The 12,247-nt window shown below is 45.3% G+C and overlaps 1 protein-coding gene across 4 annotated transcripts in view; it reads right to left on the bottom strand.

The window, feature by feature from the left end:
- Positions 1 to 12,247, bottom strand: part of STARD13 (StAR related lipid transfer domain containing 13) — a 468,661-nt gene that overhangs the window by 122,641 nt on the left and 333,773 nt on the right. The window lies entirely within an intron of this gene.

A 12,247-nucleotide genomic window follows, 5' to 3' on the forward strand; every position in this document is an offset into this window, starting at 1 on the left:
GCTCGGAGTCATTAGTCACCTTCTTACTCGCGTCCCCTGCCCCTCTTCTTGCCAGTCCCCTCCAACACTCTTAGCTCTTTACAGAGATGGCTGCAGTCATCCCTCCCATTCGAGCATGTCCCTTGGCAATGTGACCTGGCCACCCCTCTCATCAAGAAGTGCCCTGAAATCTGGGCTTGGCCACGTGAATTACTTTGCCCAACAGACAAAGCAGACCTCATGTGTGGCAGCTTATGAGCCTCGGCTTCCACGCTCACCCTCCGGGAACTCTGAGATCAGAAGCCCAGGCCAGCCTCCTTGAGGATGAGAGACCGCACAGAGGGAGAGTCTAGCCGACAACCACAACCAAGCACCAGGCATGTGGGGAGGCAATACTGGCCACTGGACTCCACCAAGCTGCCAGACAACTTCTGACACATGGCTGAACCTGGTAGAGACCAGGAGAGAAAAACCTACCAGCTGAGCCCTGCCCAAACTGCCAACACACAAAATTGTGAACCAAAGAACGACTGTTGTTTTTGGTCATTAAGTCTAGAATGGTTTGTTACACAACAGTAGATAAAGGATACATTCCCTATACTCGATCACAGTGCACGAAGCTACTTCTTAATGAGAGGAAGAATCTCCTCTCACTAGGAGAGAGGAGGAACCTACCACCTGTCAAATACAGTTTCAGATGTTTCGAGTTATTTGAAACATCAGCTCCTTTCCCCTAGAAATGACAGGGCACTGTTAACACTGCATAGTTGAGTTTCGCTGTGAGTCAAATAGGTTATTGTGGGTCAGCAGGAAACTCAGCTTCCCTTGCTGTTTGTTTGTTCTATCAGGGAATGTTCTTCATTTAAATCAACTCATTTATAAACTCACTTGTTGGTAAACTGAAGATGATTTATCCTAAGACCTGACACTGCTTCATGGAAAAGAGAGAAAGAGAATCAGACAGAATTAATCCTCATCCGCCTTTACGTCCTTGCAGGATCATTTGGAGAGAAACAGCATCCTGCGTGTGCAGAAGACTGCAATGTGCTTCAGGAGGCTTGTGTTCTCGGAAGAGAATGGCTCTCAGCCCTAATTGAATCATTTAGGGCCACAGTCTGTGGGCACCCTAAGGTGATTATGTTCTGAATGGAGGCTTTCAGGATGTCATTTAGCAAAGGAAAACATGGCTGGATACCAGTAATAAACCAATGCCCCCGAGCTACTCATTTTTTATCGCAACCTAATTGAAACGTACAAATTGTATAATGCTCCCCGCTCGTGAGAGGGGGCAGGACTGAACATCGGATGATTGATTCTGAAGTTTAGCCACTCGGATAAGGCTTCTTCTCCAACAGAAAATATGTCGCTGATCTAATTTCCGAGCAGCCAAGATAAGTGGAACTGTCATTCTGTCCTCCTGCTGGAAGAGACTTCTCTATGTGGAAAGAAAGCTGCACAGAGACATTTTGTTTCTAAAATAGATTTCTTTTGTTTCCTTCCTTCTTTTTTTTTTAAGTAATTTAAAGAGTTGATTAAATTAACTGGTAAGAGGCCAGTTTCTACTTCTAAATGCACACTCGTGGTTGCCGAGGACGGCCATCACATTTTGCTCCCTGCATTAGTGGGGATATTTGGAAGGTGCCTGTTATCCAGTGAACACAACAAACAATAAGCTCGAGTTTGGCCATTTATAAAACATGATCATTTGCGGGGGAGGGCAGTTGTAATGTATTGATAGCCGTAAAGGCTTTGCCTTTCTTCTGACATAAAAGATGATAGATAAATCTCAGGGTTACAGTTTAGACAGGAGCATCCAAGTGAACCCAGGGGAAGTGACGTAAGACAAGTATGCGATTGTCAAGAAAGAGAGATGTGTGGCAGTGACTACGTCAAGCTTGGAAACAACGTGCCATTCATCCACTCTGCACCTGACACACCCAGGAACACACATGCACACACATGCACACACGCACACACGTGAGCATACACATGCACGCACATGTGCGCACACACGTGAGCATGCATGCACACATGCACCCTTGCATACGCAATCACATGCACACGCACACACGTGAGCATCCATGCACACACATGCACACACACGTGCACACGTACATACACAATCACACAAGCACACACACACACACGGGTCCCTTCTCAATACTGGCTGGAAGACGTAGGGATCCGGAGCGCCTGGTCGCTGTGTCCTGTCTGAGTCTGTTTGTCAAGGAGCTGGAAGGCGTCTCCTAAAACTGCCACTTTAACAAACACACCTGTCTAAATTGCAGTTTCCCTTCTCAACTGGTTTTATACTTCAATCAACACCTTTTGTATCCTATGAATTTCTATTGAATAAATAAGTATGTCTTGAGCACACTCTCTGCAGAATTCTGGGCTAGGTAGACACAATAGAGGATCCAAAGATATATAAGGAGATATTTCCAACCTTCGCTCAGCTTATTAGACAAGTCAGATAAAAATATTCAGGACTGTAAAGCAAATACAGATAAGCAGAGAGTACGAAACAACACGCAGTGTGATTTCAAAGACAAGAAGGAGTGTGTCTGTTGGCAAGAGAATCGAGATTGCCTCATGGAAGAAGGGCCATGAAGGATACATAAAACATCAAGAGACAGTGGCAGAATGACGGGGTGTGGTTAAGGAGAGTTGTAGATCAGTCTAATTCAAAGGAATGTCCGGGAAAAGGCCCCGAGGGGAGAGCGCCCTGACTGAGCTGGCTGGAGCCTGGGCGCCAGGGGAATCAGAAGGAGGGCGCTCCAAGCGGGGAGTCAGTGCTGCGGCCAGCACACAACGGGCGTGGTGAGCCCATCTGGGCTCAGGTGGCGGATAAGCCGGCACAGATTCGACACGAGGCCTCTCCGACGCCACTTCCATGACAGTGCCCACGCCCAGCGACCTTTCTCATTTTTTGGAGACAGTCTTTTTATGACATTTTCCAAGGAACCCAAAGAGAGAGAGACTGAGAGAGAGAGAGAGAGAGAGGGATGTTACAAAGCCACATGATCCAGTTTTATACGTGCTCTGGAACCCTTTACTAGCGAGTGCTGGAGCCATGGTTCACACACCCTGTTGCTATCTCCCCGGACACGATCCCTGACCCTCGTTGCATGTCGCGTCACCTGGGGTGCTTAAAAATGACAGGCGACCCCACCTCAAACTACCTCCATGGGTGGGCGCAGACACCCTAGGTTTTAATCGCTCCCCAGGTGACACTCATGTCCAAGAGGGTCGGAGACCACTGATGCAGAGAACTTTTCATTCAGGCAATTTACAGTATCTCCTGATGGGCCCTTACATCACTCACTGCACTTTGAGACTCGACTAGGTGAAAAAAAATATATTATTTTGAAAAAAATAAACATTTTAAACAGAGTTCTACTGTAATTTTGAATTTTAAAAGAGTCGGGGCTATTATCAGGAAGAAGAGGAAGAAAAGAAAGGAAGGAGAGAATGTAACTGTCGATTTTTAATGACGAATCCCCTGATATTGGTCTTTAGACTTAAGAGTCACCTCCTGTTAGGGTTGAGGCTTGAATGGGGGGGCGGGGACGAGGGCCTCCGGCAGGAAGGAGAGGCCCCCCACTTCACACGCCGCGCTCATTCCTCTTTCTTATTGTTTCTGCCTCTTTCTGTCTCGTCAGCTCCCCACTTCTTCTTTCTCTTCTTCCTCTTCTTATTCTCCTTCTCCTTCTCTGTCTTCCTTCCCAGTTCCTGCCCCTTCCTCACCCGGCACGTCATTCTTTCTTCTTCCTTCCCATCTTTCTTCATCTCTCCAATCGCCTCGTTTCTTCCTCACCAACACCCTCTCCCTTAGGATCCCCAAAGTGCCAGAATTACACGACGTGCTATATTTAGTTGTATTTATTGAATGAGCTAGATGCTCCCTAGTCTTAGGTTTTAGGGTGTCGAGCTGAACATAGTATCTAGTTCCTTTAAAATAACTAATTTTAAATAAGCTTCCCTTCACTAATAAATGGGGCAGTAGTTTCTGGTAAGGAATGCAAAATAAAACTGTTTGCCCCCTTCGAGATATTGCTGAGAAAGAAAAATAAATGAGCGTTACGTTTTGTAGGAAGCTACCACTAGGAAATGTGCTTCATGCAAATTCTCATGAAAACAATCTGACATTCTCCAAAGCATGACAATGCCTGCTGGTTTTCTAAATTAAATGAGGAAACAAGTTGATAGCAATGTAACACCATTCCTCAAATGAGGAGGATTTAGGAACAGGAAAATCAACACACATCTGAGATTGCTACTGGCCACACAGAGCTGTTAGTGAATTTCGGTCTCAACAAAACACATTATCAAAGGACAACACCGTTGACTAAGGAAAAAGCACAACATGATCTATATAAATTTTTGATCTTATATTTATTTTCATTTGATCATTTTTTTTCGGCCTGTAATGGGTTTCTTAAAGCTAAGTCAATCGATGCCCAAGATCTCTTGAGGATGAATCTCAAAAAGCATTTCTTCCTAGACTCTTTCCTTGACTTCCTCTATTTTCTTTCAATTAAGATTTTCCTCAGGGTCTCCTTAATTCCCTATAATGTGCCCGGCACTTTGTCGGGAAATTTACTGACATTATTTCTAATCGCTTCAATGATCTTGTGATGCAGATATTTGTAGCACCAATTTACAAACGAGGAAATCAAGCTCCAACACGTGAAGTGAACGGTCTATACCACACGTAACGTAAGCGGAGCTGGTCTTCACACCCTGATGTTGGATTCCGATGCCAGGGTTCTTTTCACTTCTTTATACTGTTTCTCCCCGATGCCATCATAAACTAATTATCTGCGATTTTATTATTATTTTGTAGTAACTTTGCACTACCCATTTTGTCCCTTCTATCAGACTAAACCAATAAAAAAAAAAGTTCTGGAAAACTGTATCTTAAACGTTATAAGCAGTAGACATTAACGAAAATCAGCTACTTTATGATACTAGTTCATACATATGAGGCTGAAAGTTCCCTAATTAGTGTTACCCTCAAAATGGAAAAGCCTTGTGGAGAGTTATGGATGTGACATGGAATTACCAGAACTTTCCTTTGGAATCCATGCTGGTCCAAACAGAGTCTATGATGGCATACTCTTTAACTCATTCCTTCACATTGCTAAAGTTTCAGAGCTCACCTGAAACCCCATGAAGTCAGTCGTCTTCCAGATTCCAAAATTATATGACAATAAACCTAAGCAGAAGGCTTTACAGTTATTCCTGCTTAATTTCAACCAGCGGTTTTGGTCCATTATTCCGTCCTGTTGAAATCCTGCAATTCTTAGTCTGCTGACTAATACACCAGCTGTCCTGCCCGAGAAGTAAGCATGTGCCGTGTCCCCGCTCCCTGCCCTTCGAATGCCCCTTGGTTTCCATGTGAAGACACTTGTTCCTTGCGACACTGCCAGCTACATGAGGACAAGGCCCTTGTCGTGTTCTCTGCCGAATCCACGCACAGGGCTGGTATGGTACAGAAGCTCAACATATTTTGAATAATTGAAAGAACAAAAGAATGGGAGCAATGGGGCCAGGACAGGGAAGGGAAGGGGAGGGGAGGGAGGGGAGGGGAGGGGGGGAGGGGAAGGGAGGGGAGGGGAGGGAAGGGAGGGGAGGGAGGGGAGGGGAGGGGAGGGGAGGGGAGGGAAGGGAGACATCGCAGATGGAGGAGAGGGAGAGAAGTGGATACATTCAGGGAACAGCAAGATGCTGTTTGGATCCTCAGATGCTTGAGTTACAAGTGATTTAACATCTGTGAGCCTCGTATTTTTATTTGTAAGTATCATAAGCTTGGCCTCACAGGGCTGGCCTGGAAATTAAAGGAGACGATATATGGGCACAGAGTACAGGCGGAGGGACCCAAGGCAGGGTCACAGGCCGCCGGGGTTTGCTCGGCCACGCTCTCAGTGTGATGGCCTGGCTCGCCCTCGTGACAGTCTCTCTTTCCAAATGAATCGCTACATTGAAATGGAAGATCTGCTAAAACCGTGAGCCGGTTAGAACGATCCATCGTCATGTGAGAGCCCTGAGCATCGAGGATGGTTGTAAAGCCTGAAAAACCACTTTGGGTCGCTGTGTCATTTATTTTTGTATTTTCGAAGGGGAAGTGCCCAAGACATCATCATGCCAGCAACACGTAATAGCCTGGGAGACTCTTAGTAAGTGGACAGATGTTTACACTTCCAGAAAGTTCTCTTTTCACCAAAGGGTCTAATTAGCTGCTTGCAGAAAGTATAGGCATGCCTATACGCTGGGTAATTTTTCCTCTTGATGGTATTCTATAATGAAATACATTTTTAATGTTGGATGGGAATATTGAAAGCCTATTTTTTCTGCCAGCCTCAGATTTGGCACCCTACTTAGCTTGTCGAGAAAGGCTGCTACTTAAACAAGTCACATCTAATCCTAAACACACTTTCAAAAGTAAATTCCCTTCCTTTTCAAAATAAAGGGGTAAAACTTTACCGTGGCAGATTTCTGATAAAGCCTAAAAATAAAACCAATGAGTTCGATTAATCCTGAAAGGCCAGAGATAGAAAAATAATCGCATATCCAATAAGGTGTTTGCTTCATTCCTATGTTTAATATTTCCCATAAAATAAATGACCCTCTGGCATCAAGAAAAGGGAGCACCATCATCTTCTAATTCCACTTATTCTGGTTCGATTTATGATTTAGCCAACATTTTGAGTAGCATTTCCACCTCAGAAACTGCCCTTAATTTGGAATTCCCTGCCTTTAATCCCTTCTCTGTCGCCACACCCCTATCCACTGCCTATTTTTGACAAGGAGGCGATGAGAACATGGGTGAGGCTGTCTGGGATGGCCCGAGGGCCTCGAGAGGCCGCCTGGAAGCCAGGATAACCGAGTGCTAAACATTCCATTTACAACACTGAAATAGACGCAGGACAGTCCCCTGTCATTTGTTTTTAACCACACTGAGTGACTAGGAAGGTTTTCACCCTGCGGGCTGTATTTAGTTCTCTCCCTTCCGCATATTTTTAAACATACCAACCAGCCAGTGTCAGCTTCAAATAGTTCTCACTTTATAAATCCTGGCATTCAAGACCCACACACACACGGTTTCTAACAGCGTCCAGGCTGCCAGGAGAAAACCAATTTTGTCACTACAAATAGTATTGACCCAGAAGGTATGTATGTGTCTCGCTTAAACTACAGGTGGACTGTTGGAAATTGAACGACTGAAGATGTCATCCAAAAGAAGAACGATCCTTAGGACGTCTTTATAACTCTTCCCACATCAAATCATTTAGCAAGATATTTTCATCTGATAGTACTTTTCCCATTGAGTTGGATTTTGTGTGAGTCACAGAAGTTTCTAGTCCTACCAGAATGAGGTGTGATTAGGGTTGTAAAGGACAGAAATGTGTTTCCTTTGCATGACAGCATCAGAGAGTTGGCCGGTGAGAGAAGAACGTCCGTGCCCCACCCACCTGTGCCCACCCCACTCGCGACAGCTGATCGGGCTCGTCCCTTTCCCTTTCACATTTTCAGATTACTTTAGAGACACATAAAAAGGTCGCCATCAAGCAATTTTTCCATGACACCTAGATGACAATGTCATATGGTATGTCTAAGAGCAACAGCAACAAAATAATTCTACGTTTCTCCAGAGCACTTTGTTCTCTGGCCACCCCGTCATCACACTCCCACAGGAAGGATGGCTCTGTAATTTTAAGATGACTGTGGACAGCCTGGACTTCCTAAAAGATTGCTGAGACCCTGATAGAAAATTAGGTGCTATATTCTGCTATTGATCGTGGTTTTAAGGTTTTACACTCACTAGTCTTACCTTAATCCTCAACTTCCTGCAATTAAAGATAGATCTTAACACATGAACTGATTTTTTAAAACATTGTAAGCCAATGGACTGTGTAAACATGGCTGCTCACTTTCCAGCTGCGTTATCCAACTAGGCCTCGATGTTTCATCCAGGAAAGACAGAATTATTGCAACGAACACACAGAACGCAGTGTGAGCACTCAGTGAGCACTCCGCCCACAACATGGGCCACAGGACATATTGGTGACCTTGCACGTGACATCTGGATATAGCTGCACTGCTGGTGGGTAAGGGAGATGCCACGTGGTCAGGGCGGCCTTCTTGGCCAGGTCTGTTGACGTTGGTCTTCTGTCTTTCCCATGGCCCCAACTGTGACCCTACTCAACAGAGGGGGTAAATTATACTGATTTATGTCAAGTCTAGGTCTGATTTGTAAGCAAGTCATCAACACCTGGAATTAATCTTTCAAAACAGTCAAATCTAGCGACGATGCTTGGATTTCAACTAGACTGAAAGAGACAAAAACCAAGGCCTCCCTCCAGTGGAAATAGACTCGCTGAGCAATGGACAAAACATAAAGGGGACTTTTCAACCGGTCTGCCACGGCGTCCTCCCCACGTGGGCTGCCAATCAGTAACCGATTTGCAAAATGTATTAGTGCTGCAATTAAATATATAGGTATTAGTGAGATGATGAATATCGCATGTAGGGTGACCAGCTGGCCTGGTTTGCCGGGGACTGTCCCAGTTTTAGCACTGAAAGTCCTCTGTCCTAGGAAACCCCTGGGTCCCAGGAGAAGCTGCTGGTTGGTCCCTACCAGGCAGAACACTAGGCCAAGAAGGTAGCGGGCCACAGAGAAGACTGAGGTCAGAGGCACGGCACGCGATCAAGCCAGCTGCCAAGAGGGCGACTTGTAGACCCGGCATGCTGAACACGTGAGCAAAGCGGGCAGTAGAAAGTGACATCAGGGCAGTAGGTGCTGACCGCTGAGAAGAGAAGTGAGTATGACATCACGGATGCCTTTACGGACACCGTACGACCTCACTGTGCCGTACTGACCTAGTGGCTGATTTGTTTGGTATCGTCTTCGGTCTCTCAATCCTGTCTTCGGAGTCACCTACATTCGAGTATTTGAAAGCATGCTGTGAACACGACAGAGTTGAAAATCTCATATAGATGTATAAACTGACGTGCATATGATTCATATCCAGGAAGATTACAACTCCGTTCTTGGCTTATGATAAGGGATAGATAAGTCCTCATATTGAGGATAACGAGTGGGATTTTCACTGTTATTCTCCAAGCTAAGGATGAAGATTGAGCAGGTGCCTTAATCTAAGGGGAATCACAACTGGTTTCTTGGGGCTCGTGGGCCCTTCAGCCACCAACCAAGCCCCTGCCCACCCTCCCCAAGCCTCTATGAGGAGGTGAGGGGGAGGAAAGGTGTTAATGGCATAGTGAGCCTTGCTGACAACTTCTTTCACTGAGACAAATCCTCTCTTCTTGTCACAAATGCCACATCTTCTAAGGCCGCTGGAGAGAGAAAAAAATCAGACTGAGCCAGAGTGAGCCCGACGGTACTTCTTCATACAACAAGAGAGAGTCCCACACAAAAAGATCTCCATCCTTATCCTCTGCCACGCTTCTTCCAGGGGAGGGAGGGGCTGTTTCACGGTGTGTAAACAAATGCCCCATGTGACTGTGAGGGGAGAGAACCTACAAGAACCGAAACCTGGTCCTGCCCATCCTGAGTGACAGAGAGAGCCCTAACTAGTGGCCCCTGGGCTATGTTCCCCAAAACTGACCTTCGTGATGGTAACACAAGACCCTTCATAATCACCAAAGAAAAGAGTACATGAATTCGGGTAGATTTTTTTATATAAAGAAAATATAAATACAGACATGTAAGTTTGATTAACTTGTCCTAATCACTTTCCAACTGTGTTAGTTACTGAACTATGACAGGAGATGAGCATACTCTCAACGACGACAAAAGGATTACTTTTCAGAAAAAGTTTTCAGACTCGGTTTCATGGAGCGCCAAGTTCTGAACGCGCCTCGGGCCCGCTGCCAGCCCTGCGCTGTAACCGCTCTGCTGTGCAGTCCAGAAGAGAAGCGCGGCCTGAGACACCCTTACATTTTGTGGATTGAGATTATTATACTCACAATGAGAGGCGTAAGTTATTAACAAGAATAGGGGTGGTTATTATTATCGGGTTTTGCCAGCCTATTCAGTTCCCTATGAGAGGGTGACGGAAACAAAGCGGTGAGGCTGAATTTCAGCTTGAACATCTCTGGGAATCTGCATTTAACAAGAAGAGATCATTGCTGTAAATATATTTTCCAATTTGTAACAGCTGAGGCTCACAAATGGAGGTTGTATGGCACATAACAGCTGACAGACTATCAGCATGTGCTGGCGAGAGCCCTTTGGCTATTAAAAGATAATTAAAACTTACTATAATCTTCCAGCTGCTTCATTTAGTCTTTTTGTTGTCTGTGCATGTGATAAGGCTCTGATTCATCTGGAAGGGACAGCCCCCCTTTATCAGCTTCTTCCGTTAAGCTGGTGAGTGATACTTCCTCGTCTGCAAATCTCTTTCCAGCTACGAAATTTCCTTAAAGCCTCTTCCTCTGGCTTTAGCGTCAATGGTTCCAGTTGCCAAGGAGAACTGGGTTCCTCCTTTATCTGGTATAATTAAAGCGAGCAATGGCCCACCCATATTATGTCACCGGAGTAAATGCTTTCATACCCATCTTCCTAAAAAATAAATGTGCTAGCGAGTTGTTCTATACTTTCAATTGAGGAAAAACCAAAGTTTCAGTAGGATTTCAATTACACTTAGAAATAGTTTAATGACTGTGAAGACCAGTAGTAGAGGAACATATTATCATAACAGACCGAGCAACCTTCCATTCTAGAGATTAGAAAGGAAAAAAGTGAGCACGGGGGATGGCAGCAGAGGACAGCCTTTTTCGTAAGCGTCGATTAGACCCTCTGGCTGGAAGGCATAAGGCGGCTTATAACACATTTCAGGCAGTTTCTAAATGCGAAGCACATATTTCTGAGAATCATTCTTAGTTTTCGATGACAGATTTTTAATTCAATTTTATGTGTAGTTTTTCTACACAAGGATCAACTGAGCCATGCACATTTTTATAGCCTGACTGATTCAGAGAAGGGCTGCAGGGGCTGGGAATCACTGTGCACGACCACTGTGAAGCCTCAGTGACGTGCCCAGGCCTCCGCTCCCATAAGGAACCCAGGACTTCTCCAAGCACAGATCACACGCTCGCACACTGCTAGGCTGCAGCACGTGAGCTTTTCCTCCCATAAACATCCTTCTTCTCAGTCTTTGCTTGGGCGTCTCCTTCCAAAGAGCCGAAGCATCCCTTTATTTTGGAAGCCTTTGCTAAGCATTAGCGTGGACTTCGCGGCGGCCACAGCATCCTGCACGTACACCCACCACTGTGCTTGGCCCCGTCCTGTAATGACCTCTACTCGTCCCTCCTCTCCTGACTATAGTGCGAGCTCCTGGAAGCAGTGCCCTTGTCTCGTCTTGCTCAGCTTACAACAGGAGCTTAGTAAAGGTTGAATACAAAAAGGGGGAACGGGTAAGAGAAATTATCTTCTCAGCAAGAAATTGGGTAAAATTTGTATTGTCTTCATCTTCACAAGGACTGATAATTTTTCTGAGATTTCGGTAGAAATTAAAAATTAATAGAGAAGCGCATTGATAAGGAGGCTATCCAGACAAGAACATTCGCAGATAAGGAAAAGATCTCTTCAATGGGTCTCTCGTCAATGGCTACACTATTAAACATCACACTCACTCTGAAGTCAGGCCCCATGATCCAGCGTCATTTCGCCCCTAGCGGGAGACTCCTCCTTTGTCCTTACATTACTATCATTGGTCACGTCTATATACTTGTCAGCCAAATAGAGCACTGAAAGTGGTCTGAGCACATTTTTATTAAGTCTCAGGAGTCAAGGGCAAAAGCCTGTTTTCAGTTGGGCCGGGCCCAAGAAATAACCAAAACGTGACACCACTTCTGTTAGAGTTTTAAAATAATTACTGATATTCTCAAGAGGACAGGCCTTTCCTAAGCTCTGATGGCCTTCCTGGTCGCACCTTCTCTAACCAGCATCAGCTCTAAAATCAAGGATAAAGACCGCCCCAACCTCATGGAGATGGGCTTTACTCTGCTGAGGAAGCTTCAATGGCTCCTTTGCATGAGAAGCAAAGGCTGCTACTTTTGATCTTTGGTTTTAAGTCACACAGCTGTTCTGTAGACCTGTGATAGCTTTCTGGGTTCACTCCTTCCTATGTTTAAAACAATGGTTTTCAACCATAGGGTCAGGGGGCACGCCAGTGTGAGAGGTTGGCCGCCGCCCCATCTGCCAAGCACTTATGTCAGGCAAATTTTGAATATCTATAATTCT

This window comes from Rousettus aegyptiacus, unplaced genomic scaffold, assembly GCF_014176215.1.
Source record: "Rousettus aegyptiacus isolate mRouAeg1 unplaced genomic scaffold, mRouAeg1.p scaffold_m13_p_11, whole genome shotgun sequence".
Classification (NCBI taxonomy): domain Eukaryota; kingdom Metazoa; phylum Chordata; class Mammalia; order Chiroptera; family Pteropodidae; genus Rousettus; species Rousettus aegyptiacus.